This window comes from Quercus robur, chromosome 5, assembly GCF_932294415.1.
Source record: "Quercus robur chromosome 5, dhQueRobu3.1, whole genome shotgun sequence".
Taxonomy (NCBI): Eukaryota; Viridiplantae; Streptophyta; class Magnoliopsida; order Fagales; family Fagaceae; genus Quercus; species Quercus robur.
Genome location: NC_065538.1, coordinates 63,198,524 through 63,210,638, shown reverse-complemented (window position 1 = coordinate 63,210,638; position 12,115 = coordinate 63,198,524). Strand labels below are relative to the sequence as shown.

The following is a 12,115-nucleotide window of genomic DNA, read 5'->3' as shown; positions in this document are numbered from 1 at the left end:
CAATAATTTATTGGTTTACATACATAAAATTATCATATTTATATGCTTTTTATATTATATTTGTAGTTTTGTACACAATTTCACTCTATTTAAAGAAAAAAAATTAATAAAAAAATTGACAAAAAACCATAAATAAATAAGGAAAAATATTAATACACACCCTCTAATTTTTTTCTTTTTAGAAACTTCTATTAAACACATTCTTACACAACCTTGAAATGCATTAAAATGGTGACTTCAAGATGATACTATTTACCGCCCCCCCCCCCCCCCCCCCGCGGCGGCAATATACGATTTTGAGTACATTTCAGAGTGTGTACAGCATAATAAACATTGTCCAATCAATAATGATAGTGTATTACATAATGTGTTGTAATACACACTTTTTTGAGAAAGAAAATGTGTCAATAATTTATTGGTTTACATACATAAAATTATCATATTTATATGCTTTTTATATTATATTTGTAGTTTTGTACACAATTTCACTCTATTTAAAGAAAAAAAATTAATAAAAAAATTGACAAAAAACCATAAATAAATAAGGAAAAATATTAATACACACCCTCTAATTTTTTTCTTTTTAGAAACTTCTATCAAACACATTCTTACACAACCTTGAAATGCATTAAAATGGTGACTTCAAGATGATACTATTTACCGCCCCCCCCCCCCCCCCCGCGGCAATATACGATTTTGAGTACATTTCAGAGTGTGTACAGCATAATAAACATTGTCCAATCAATAATGATAGTAGTAGTAATTGATGACGAACCAGAAAGCAAGCAAAGTAGAAAATGGCAGTGTCAATCATGACATAAGTACAAATGCAAACGTCAGGGCTTACGAAGGCAATTGTATTTTCTTATATAGTAGGAAAAGGACTGGGGGAAGAAAACAATCACTACCACATGATTGTAAACAAGACAACACTGTTTACCAAAAAAGAAAAAGACAACACTGATATCTGCATTTTTTGGCTCTATAAACACATCACCAACAACCATGTCCACTCAAAAATAACCATTTTTTAATAAATGAACTCACTAAGTCCCAGCAACCTTAATTATATTAGTTACTCTCGAATCTCCAGATTTTAGTATCTATCCGGACTGAGTTTTATACTATCTAGGGAAACTTTATTCATACATTAATATCCCAAGAGTTAGATTAGAGCCTATTGAGAGGGTTATACTTATAACAAATTGAAGTAACTATTTTGTATGCTTCTCAATTAAAATTTAAAGCCCTGACAGACCATATAAAAAGTTACATATTTTTATATAGGAGAAAGTTATGTATCTCCAATCATTTGAATGGAGTTTAGCTTTTTATTATCTACCCAGTGGAGGAGAGGAATCTGTGCATTTTGAAAAGGAATCGTTTCTGTTGTCGACAACTTTATGCCTAACATCTATCTCAAAAAATAACTCCCAAATCCAGATCAGCCCAAAAGTGTAGTGCATTAATTATTTGGGATTAAGTTTCAGATTTCTTATTCAACCATTAAAAACTTAACATATTGAATCAATTGAAATACACTTTTTACAGTCATTTTACATGACCTATTACGATTGATTGTTCATATTTTTTACATAGACTCGATACTTTTTTCTTCACCACTCACAAGTCACAATTGGCTACATCAAATAGTTGTGAAATTGGCTGGAGTATCAGCATTTTTGTAAATGCTGGGTTAGACTAGTTCATGGTCATGCATGTGGATGGGGTTTTGGAATTGTCTTCGTTTTTGGGTGTGAATGAGATCATGCAGCAGCGGCGCACGAAAGGAAACGAGTATAAAAGGCTGAATGTGGGCCGTTTTGTCGGATTTGGAAACACGTGTTTTTTTTTGTTTTGGATGGATTCTCTTTTTGAGAATCTTTTTAGGATGGATTTCGGTTCACGTGTTTTAGATTTTTAGTATATTTCTCAAAAAAAAAAAAAAAAAAAAAAAAGATGGCTGACGGGTTTTCATCATAATAAATGATAAAATATTATACAAAACTTAGTTTATAGTTTATTACCAGCATTATGTAATTCTTTCTAATATTTTTTTTCTAAATAAAATATTGCGTTATGGGTCACAGACTCACAGTGGATTTTGTGGTGGCTAGAAGCATCTCCGATGGTGTAGTTAAACGTATAAAAATCTCTATAATAGAAAATGACATTATAAAAATAGTCTCCAATAGACTTTCTATACCCAGAATTTTTTTTGACTTATGAACAGTAGCTTATCAAGTCTGATGGGCTACTGTTCATTCTTCAAATGTTTTTTTCTATTATAATAATCAAGTATTGAATAAAAAAATATTGGAAGATATGTAGTTGTTTAAAAAATAATAAATAATTAATAAAAAAATAATATTTAAATGAGATAGAGAATCCGTTGGAAAGTGTATTCGAAAAAGTGGGTAGCTAAAAGGTAAAAGTCACTGTTCATTCTCCAAACAGTACAAAAATTTGTCTAATCTGCCGAAAATGCTCTAATGTGGCTTAATAATGCTAGCTATAATTTATTGCATAATTTTTATCACAATTTGTCAGGTGGCAAGTGATGAGAATGTAAGTTTTGAAATCATATACTATATAATAAAAGTTGAGTTTAGAAGTCATGGTTGCACCAAGTGGCTGTATCATATTGCAGAAATTTTTTAACATTTTTAGATTAAAAATATATATATAATTTTTATTCTCCTATAATTTTTAAGTTAATAAAAATCTTAATTTGATTACAATCCAAATTCTAGATATCAAAAAAATTTCCCTCTTTTCACATGTATATATATTTCATATTTTATAGGATAACTTTGTAACTATCCTAAAGGATCGAAACTACATTAAAAGAAAACCCTAAAAAAAACTGTACATTAAAAAATTTTAAAAATTAAACGTACAATATGAGAGGGAAGGCATAAGTTTGAGTTTAGGTTAAACTCTATCAACTAAAAAATTGCAGTAATTTTTTTAAATAGAAACAACACAACCTAATTTTTTTTCCCTCTTTTCATGTGTGTGTGTGTGTGTGGTTCATTTTTTATGGGATAGCTTTGTAACTATCCTAAATGACCAAAACTACATTAAAAGAAACCCCTAAAAAAACTACATAAAAAACATTTTAAAAAATTAAACGTACAATATGAGAGGGAAGGCATAAGTTTAAGTTTAAGTTAAACTCTATCAACTAAAAAATTGCAGTAATTTTTTTAGATAGAAACAACACAACCTAATTATTCTTATCAACTTTCTCAACAACAAAAAAAAATATATATATATATATATATATTTTTTATCAAGTTTTTCTCTATTGTTTTATTAATTTTTTAGATAAATACAAAAGCTTAATTGTGGATATGAAATTTTTTATAAGATAATGAAGTAACACTACTACCACAAATATAATTTTATTAGGAAAAAAAATATGTAATTATATAAATAGTGTTTTCTTTGTAATAGGTTTTTCTTTATTCTTATCTTGTCCTTCTATAATATATCTTCTTCTTCTATAGTATATCTTCATCTTTGTGGAATGAAACTCACACCAAATTGTGAATCCCCGAATCCCCAAGGAAACGTCTCTTCCTCTAGCTACACATCTATGTATTTGTTTTCTTTTCTTTTCCATTTTTTTTTCACAAAGCTACATTCTAATTCAAAAGTAAGGAGTAATAAATTCAATAATAATAATAAATAGAGCCTTTAGGTAAATCTATAAATGTTATTTTCTATGAGTGTATGTCTTTGGTACGTGTAGTGACCCAAAAAAGGGGGTCTTGCATTCCATGGAATCCCACATCGCCTAGGGAAGCACATGTGAATGTGTTTATAAGGAAGGATCTCCCTTCAATGTGTAGAGGCATTTTCCCCCACTGCTGTGTGCTTTGGGGGAGAACAAAACCATGAGAGGTATGAGGTCCCAAAGCGGACAATATCTATACAAATGAGGTGAGGTCGTTACAGATGGTATCAGAACCATGCCCTAGCCGGAAGTGTGGGCCCCACACGCGAGGACGCATGTGCCCGTAAGGGGGGTGGATTGTAGTAACCCAAAAAGGGGGTCTTGCATTCCATGGAATCCCACATTATCTAGGGAAGCATATGAGAATGTGTTTATAAGAGAATGACCTCCCTTTAATGTGTAGAGGTCTTTTCCCCCACTACTGTGTGCTTTGAGAGAGAACAAAACCATGAGGGATATGAGACCCCAAAGCGGACAATATCTACACAGGTGGGGCGGGGTCATTACAAGAAAAGTCCATAGAGTCCCAAAAAAGAGAGTCAACAAGTTGGCTTCCCTCAAGATATGCCTAATTGTCACCTTCCATGCCAAAAAAGAGAGAAGTTCATTAGTTTCAATTTAAATTCCATTTTATTAGATACAATCCAAATTGCAAGTAATATTTGTGTTAGGAATAGAGATAAATTAAAACTTTGTACTAATCCCATCCCCTGAGGAGGTAATGAATCAGCTACAGTAGTCATAAACAGGTTTAGATAGGCCCAATTAAAAGCCAGTTTAATCAAACCAAAGTAGCACCTCTTTTCCATTACCTATAACCCATATGAATCCTTATTACTAAGAAATTGAACATTAGTAAAGTATAGGTGCCTAAGGAAGTTTGATCACGAACAATTTGGATGCTTATACTTGTATAGGTATATGGGTTCAACTGCAATTATCCGTATGGTTCTTAACGGGTTCCTTTCCAATTTCCAAATTGTGGCGAATGGTATCTCAGCCAGGACCACATGCCTTTAGCAAATGCCATTGGACTCTTGCTAATTGGACTAGTGTTGCGATGCTACACCTACGCATATTCCCCAATCTTTTGGGCAATAGGCTAGCGGTGACTCGGGACTATCAACATTTGGTTGTGGATTACAGTTAGCTTAATTGCTAAAGTTTCATGTCGTCAAATAGAAATATGGGGTTTGAGTCATCTACACCAAAAAAAAAAATTGGTGTCTTGGCCTGATGATAAAGAGCAATTGTCATGGAGCGGACACTATAGATTTAAATACTATCATATCTATCCCAAAAAATAAAATAAAAATAAATAAAATAAAATAAAATAACTATCAACACATGGTCATAGATTCCTACTTTTCTAGTAGGGATATGTCTGAAACTTTGAATAGAGTTATGCTACAAACTCACCAATTTCATAATATTTTTATAACATTTGAGTTGGTAAGTTTTTATTGGTTCTCGTAGCTCACAAATGATATCATCTTATTATTTATCATTAACAGCTTGTCATCTTAACAATTATAAAATACTAGATAATTTCCGGAGTGATGCGCGGATGCTTGGTAATTTCAGTTGAAAATAATTTTTATGTTTTTAAGACCTATATATAATAATCATTTTGTTATATAGTATTTATGATGTTTCCCATAATATTGTTGTTTTTGAAACTTAATTTTCCTAATTCATATTTTATAATTTTTCCTTATCCTAGAAGTAGTTTCCAAAATTTATAGGAGTCTATACCATATTATAAATTTAATATTTAAATTAATAAAATAACATCTAGATAAAAAGGTAGACTTTATTTCTAAAACTAAACACTTCCTCAACCACTTCATTCTCATCACCAAATCCCATGTCTGCAATCTCAAACGCTATGTTCATAATCTAAATGAAACAAAATTATTTGTGTACCAACATAAAGAGAGCGTAATCAAACAAAGAGAATTTGGCTAAATATACTTCTATTTATCTTATATCCTTTAAAAAAACAAAAAAAAACAAAGAGAATACTAAAATTCAAGAAAAGTAAAAGCTAAAAATTGGGATAACTGATCTTGTATTATTAATTTTACACATGAACTTTGTCTTTATATAGAGATGTAGAGCACACTAATTAACTTACAATTGTATATCAAAACCGTGACAAAAAATTAAATAATTTGAAACTAATTCTAACAAACTGCAACAACTATAGTTTTTTTTGAAAGGGCAACAACTAAAGTTAACAACACTAACAGAAGTAATCAAAAAGATGAAGGTGGATAAGTACTATACGTTAAAGACATATGAGAAAGAACATAAAAATTATGTGAAAAACTACTTAATTATAGTTTTGATGGAGAGAACTAACAATATGATTGTGGTTTGTACACCGTTTGCACACTATTCTTGAATAGCTGCAACTAAACTTGAGGTTGCAATTAAAGTTGAGATAATCTTGATTCACAACAAAGAAAACTCCAAAATAATCACCATTTTTTACTTTTATGGTCGAGGCTCATACCAATACTACTCTAAATAGTAGTAAAAAATGACAAAGAAACCAAGAAATTATGAGGGCTAAAACAATATCAAAAAGCACCTAACCTATGGCATGAAGATGAAAGACTATGGGTAGGTCTATATAAAATAGAAGAAGTGCAATAGGAGAAAATGGTGAGTGGAAACACAAAAGGTTTTGTGCTTGTGAGAGAGAGGAATGTTTTTGAAATAATAAATCCAAGAAATAAAGAGTCCTTATCTTTTAAGTTTTAATTGGTCCTTATTTATAATGCGGCATACAATGAATCTAAGAAAATAAAGAGTTCTTATTTTTTGATTTTTTTTTATTTATTTATGGGAATCATCTTTTGAATTTTAATTAGTTCTTATCTCTGATGTGTCAACAATAACAAAATAAATAATTATTATAATAAAAAGGAATAAATTGTATTGGTATAATAACTATCAAATATAAAATGATAAAACCTAAATAAAAAATTATTATTTTGTAACATACCAATTGTGCTCTAATAAGAATTTTGTATCTTTGAGAGATTGTTGAACCTCTTTGTAGACCATATTTCTAGTGTATCATTGTTCTTATTTGTCAATTTTCTATATTAGAAAATTTAACGATTGATAAAAATCATGTTAGACCATATTTAATGATTTATAAAAATAAAATAAAAAACTAAATGGACAGACGGCCTTCTTCTATAGGTCAAAGTGTACAACTCTAATAGTTAGTCAATGCTATTTCAATCGGGAAAAAAAAATCAAATTGTTATGGACAATTTATCATCAAATTTATTTCAAGACATGCTTAAAAATAAGCTAAAAAGAAGGTTGTTCTCTAAATTAAAATTCAGAGGATGAAAGCAACATATCACCATTGGAACCCATGTCATAAAACACAAAATAATTTAAAAAATCATGTCTAAGCATATTTAATAATTGATTCTCAAACCATAATCATATAAATTGGATAAAACTTAAGCAAATTAGGTTAAACAAAAGACAAAAAATACACAAAACTTATTCAATTTAATGGAAAAATAATTAGAGTAAACAAATACATACTTGCAAGGTTGTAGCTAAAAAAAGAGAAGATTAAAGAAAAAAAACCGTACAGTAGGTATTCATTATGAATTATTTGATATATATACACACACACTCCGCATTGAAGAAGTTGATATGAAACAAAAGTCTAATGTTAGTTGAATAGGATTTTATATGGATAAAGTTATGTTGAATTTAACTTCTTCTTCTTCAGATAACTTTAAACTTTTATTTTTAGTTTGAATTAACACATCCTTAGTGTCTTGGATAAAAATAAATCTTTTTTGTTTTTCTCATTACAAAGTTAAATACCATTAATTCTCTTTACATTACCAGATGTTCGTATATCTGAAAATAAACATGTTAGTATTACATAGAAATTAAACAATCCAGAAGAATGGAAATGCCAAGGAGTAAATACCGGCACTCCAAGCAATGTATGCAGTAATGCAAGCCAACCAAGTTAAGCAGCACATTGCACTTAGGTTTGATCAGAAACATTTGGACATTTGCTGGGTTTTTTTTTACGTGTACAACTGTTACCTTTCTTTTTTTGATGTGCAGTAATATAATTTTTAAAGAAAGAATTAGTTGAAGATTTTGGATGGTAATCAAATTGATTTTTTTTTTTATCAACTTATAAAATTATAATAAGAAAAGAATTAGATGAAAATTTTGGATTTTACTCATTTATCAACTTAGAAATTATAGGAAAAGAAGATAAGAATAAAAAAAATATATATATATATATCTATTTTTTTTAAATCTAAAAAAATTTCTACATTTTGGTGAAACCACTTGGCGCAACCACGACTTCTAAGCCCAACTTTTATTATATAATCTATATATATATATATATATATATAAAACCGAAGCCTTTGAAGCTTCCACAATTTTCCACGTCAGCACAATATTTAAATAATAATTTTTTTGATAAATTTAAAAAATAAAATTAAAAACTCTAGGGTTGAAAACACGATTGGAGTTCTATTTTGCTATATTGGAATATTAATAGCAAAAAAAAAAAAAAAGAAAGAGGCGTTAGACACAAATACAAACTCAGCTGGAAAACACAATACGAAACCCCAAAATTGAAAACCCTAGACCCAAATCCTTCTTCTTTGTCTCCACTCCCATCTGCGTTAGACACAAACACAAACTCAGCTTGGAAACACGATTGGAGTGTGCAAGAGAATATGCAGGAAACCCAAAACTGAAAACCCTAGACGCAATTCCTTCTCCTTGGTCACCACTCCCATCTGAGACAATCTCTTCCTGGCAACGGTAAGCGATCAAAACGAAAATTCTGATTTTATATACAAAAATTTTGATTTTCTATTTTTTGATCTGTTAGATAAAGAGGTTTTTGTTGTTGGAATTCTGGATTTTAAGTTCCAATCTTGGAATTCAATCTCAAAGTAAGCAAAAATAGAAATACATGTTTGATCTAATTCTCTCTCTTATATACCTACCCCTGTTTTTGTTGTCTCTTTGGGTTGGAGTAATAATATACATACATATAAGTTTAGATCTTTCAATTGATTTTTTGTTTGTTAAATGGATCCTCTATGTTTGTATTTAAAAAATACGATTTTAATAATTCAAACACTAACTCAAGCTAATTCTTGCATTGTTGCAGCGGAGACTAGCTTTTGAACTGCTAAACGTTCAATTGGAATTTATAAACATGGAGGTATGTTAAATTTATTTTTTTTCCCTCTTTTAACAATTAAACTTATGGCACTTTGAAATTTTAGGTCAGATAGTTTGTATTTTATATGAATTATGTGAACACTTTATGCTTGGGTAGGGGCAGCTATTTGATAAAATGCCTAAAAGAGATATTGTATCATGTTTGTAATAATAAACTTTGTAATTTGTTTAAATTATTGGCTTGGCTATCAGCCATGATTTGATGATTGCAGGTTATCAGTAAATGTGCACATCATGACCACTTCATTAGAGGAGGAGCAGCAATAATTGTGCAAAACAGAGAGGAAAAAGGTTTAGATATTTACTTCTTCCAGGTACAACATTATTTGGTTTCATAGTATTGTTCATTACATATTTACATGTCCAAAGCTAAATACAAGAAAATCCTATGAGTTTGTTCGTTACATATTCCAGCACTAATTCTTGCATTGTTGCAACAGAGACTAGCTTTGGAACTAATAAACCTTCTATTGGAATTTCAAAAAGTGGAGGTATGTTAAATTTTGATTCCCATATGTTAAATTGTTTTTTTACCTCATAATATCTCTTATAGTTAGTAATTTATTTGAATTATCGAACCCTATATGCTCAGGCACGCATCTAAATGACAAAATGCCTAAAAGAGGTATTGTATCATGTTTGAAATTTCACCTGATGTAGCTAACCAGTGCCTATAATCTCTCTTTTATTTTCTCAGGGCTCAAACTCAGACCCTATCCTCTCTCTTTAATCTCAGCCAAATCCATCACCACTCTCAATTTGCTTCTGTCACTAATGTTGCACAAGGTAATGTTTTGTATTCAATTCTTTATTATATAATATTTTCTCAAATTTAGTCAGTGTTTTGAGACTTAGAGCAATTCTTTTCTTAGTGCTATTTGATTACAATTTAGATGTCATGGAGTCAAACTTAATTTGTGTTGATAAAATTGTTGATCAGTCGATTACAATTATGCTTGATGCTCTAACATGACAAAAGCTGTAAACTATACTTATCAAAGTTGCGTCACAGTTCTTTTTTTCTTTTTTTGAGAAAGAAGCTGAATAATATTATTAAAAAAGATCAACTAAATCAGCCTGAAATACAGAAAAAAGTTGTGGTGGAACGTCCTCCATCCACACTAAAAAGTTTGGAATATTAATAGCGTGTCTAGCCAAACTATGAGCAACAGAATTCTATTTTTCTATATTGGTAGTTCTATCAATAATAAGTTGTGCAATGTGATATTGGCATCACTATTTTTTACTTTTTTCGGTACCCTTGCAAATTCTTGCAACATACAAATATATATATGCATTATTTAATCACACATCCCTACATTGTGCAATGCTTGAACAAATTTTTTAGAAGTTTTCTACTTTTATTTGTTATTGGCCAAAATTTGTGACTTTTTAAAAATAAATGGCAAATATAGTAGGCACCCCCAAGGTTTTTTCCCTTTTAACACACACCCTTTTAATTTTCATTATTAAATACCCATCTTTTTACATATTATTTGCATCCTTATTTATTTAGGGTTGTTTTTTTAGTTTGGAAGACCACACAGATTTTGACTTTTTTTTTTTTTGGGGGGATTGTTTTTTGTTTGGAAGACTGCACAAATTTTGACAACACTGCCAAGCCACAAAGCCTTTGTGAACTGCACTCAGGCATGCCTTTAGTTTTGGCTTGGCATAAACTTTTGAAACAAATGCCATAAATATCTAGATTTGTGGCTTTTGTATTCTTAATGTTTGAATGAAACCATATAGTACAATTTAAACATGTTTCACATAAACTTTTGAGGTCTCAGGTCATGTTGTATTTATATATGGCAAAAGATGATACCATTTTTCACCTTAGCACAATTCGTATTGGTATTTTATTTATAACTTAGATATATTGAAGTTCTTTTGTATGTGAATAATCTATTTTGTTATTTATTTCTGAATTTCATGATGAAAGCCAATGGAATACTTATTTTCATGAAGATTATAGACATATTGAACTTTTTTAATAATTCAATAGTTGGGGTGGGGTTATTATGAAATTTATTGACATTAAGAGTGTTTGGTGTTACATTGTAAATCTTTGATGAATTGGTATAATTTGGTGTTATACTTGATACTAATTTGGAGAAAAATTAAGTAGCTTGAAGAAGTTGAGAAAAGAGAAGAGCCTAAGAAAGGGAGGAAATAGATTCTTGAAAAGCATTGTATAAAGCTTGAAGATGTAAGCACAATTGTATATTTATTCTATTTACTGGTTCTTTTGTAATACTTATTATATCAAATGTAAGAGCACATTATGATTATTGTAATATATTACTTCATAATATTTGTATTTATCTCATTTTTAATTATTTTATGTGTAATATTTTGATAGTTTCATCATAATTACATGTTTCATCTTATATTAGAGCCAATATAACTTTCAATAATTGAAATTAGAGAAATGTTTAAACCTGAACATGTTAATATTTGATTTAAAACAATCCCATGCATCGCACGGGTTAGCGACTAGTTAGTATTATGCCCGTGCGATGCACGGTTTAATAAAAAAAAATCATATACAAATTAAATGCCTTGATAAAAAATCATATATAAATTAAAAAATATATTTTGATGTTAAATATAGATTATAAAAAATGAAAAATTATTTTAATTAGAATTGAATGTAAAAAAAAGGGTTTATTTATGAAATACTCTTCTTATTAAGTAATAAGAAACTTGAAACTCTAATTTAATTATTTTAAAACATAATAAATGTAGTGCGTTTGAATAAAATATATTGTACATCATTAGGTAACCACCACAACATGTGTGTGTGTGTGTGTGTGTGTGTGTGTGTGTGTGTGTGTGTGTCTCTCTCTCTCTCTCTCTCTCTCTCTCTCTCTCTATATATATATATATATATATATATGAGAATTATTTATCAAAAGAGAATAACCTATGATTTAGAAAGCAAGCCAACATACGAATCTACCTTTCTTAAAAGAGTTTAAAAATTTGTCCTTCCAAATTCATAAAATGCAAGTTCTAGGCTTGTAGCTCATAATAAAAGTAAGACAACACAAAGTAAGCAAAATGTCCTATAAACAATATAAGATGTAATATATATGTATA

General features: G+C 29.5%; 1 long non-coding RNA gene across 2 annotated transcripts; it reads left to right on the top strand.

The window, feature by feature from the left end:
- The first annotated feature begins 8,331 nt into the window (after window positions 1-8,331).
- LOC126726632 (uncharacterized) lies at window positions 8,332-11,286 on the top strand. Of its 2 annotated transcripts, none has more exons than XR_007656012.1 (6): window positions 8,332-8,581; window positions 8,937-8,990; window positions 9,223-9,324; window positions 9,451-9,501; window positions 9,708-9,796; window positions 11,142-11,286. It is a non-coding gene; the product is annotated as an uncharacterized LOC126726632 (long non-coding RNA). The 2 variants fall into 2 exon arrangements; XR_007656011.1 differs by having other exon boundaries at window positions 9,203-9,324.
- The last annotated feature ends 829 nt before the right edge of the window (window positions 11,287-12,115 follow it).